Source organism: Pteropus vampyrus, unplaced genomic scaffold (genome assembly GCF_000151845.1).
Source record: "Pteropus vampyrus isolate Shadow unplaced genomic scaffold, Pvam_2.0 Scaffold180, whole genome shotgun sequence".
Classification (NCBI taxonomy): Eukaryota; Metazoa; Chordata; class Mammalia; order Chiroptera; family Pteropodidae; genus Pteropus; species Pteropus vampyrus.
The window spans coordinates 3,119-4,164 of NW_011888961.1; positions in this window are offsets into that span (position 1 = coordinate 3,119).

Consider the following 1,046-nt stretch of genomic DNA (forward strand, 5'->3'; position numbering starts at 1 on the left):
ACTTCTAAATGGAATCCATTTGCTGTAAAACTCAACAAAAATCGATATTTTACAACAACTTCAATTTGTTACAAGGTGATTACAGAAGAAACATGTAACACACACATTTAAAGTTTTTTTCTTTTTCCATGAAAATATATGGGATGATAGGTGTCATGTCTAATTAAATGAATTTCTTTTCAGACAATATTGTCTCACATTTTTAATTACCTATGATTAATTTATACAATATTCTCAATACTAGACTATTAAGAAAGAAATTCAAAGAAAATATATATACAATTTACACATCAATTGTTTTCACTGCTTTTTTATTAGCAAAATTTTCTTTCTTTAATTTTATGTATAGTAGGGCCAACAAGAGTAATTCACTATCAGAAGCCTTACCTTGATTTCTATTCTGAGACAACTGTTTACAAATCTCTCCTACTTTATAATCATGAATTAGTTTGTAATTGCTGTGTACAAAAAGTTGATAAATAACATTACTATCTTTCTATTGAAATGAAAATCATTTACCAAATATATGAAATTATTAGAGCATTTGTAAGTTCTACAAACTTTTTATTAAGCATGTGATTAAGGAAGGAAAAAAAAGTAAGGTCGATCAGTCATGAATTGAGGGCAGTAGAGTTCAGTCAATTAATTCAACATAGCTTGACGTAAAGGCAAGTGTCTTGAACCCAGAGGTTAGTTTTCAGAAAATGGGATTAATTTTGGTCATTGGCTGTTCTTTTTTGGGGGGTTGTAATTCAAAAGTATCTCCACTATTATATAATCTGTAACTAAATGTATTTATAAATATATTACCTCATTAAATCATATAATATAACTGTCCCTTATTATTGTAGATCTTCACATCAAGGAGAGAAACCTAATAAAGGTCAAGACCAGGCTTAAACTACTATTGTCTCTTCTCTGACGACTCCAGTGCTGAACTAGCTGATTTTTATTAGAACTATGCTTAATCTCCCAGTCTGTCCCCAACTGACCTGGAAGATATGACCTTAATTATACACATGAGTACTGATGAGTTATGGATGGGA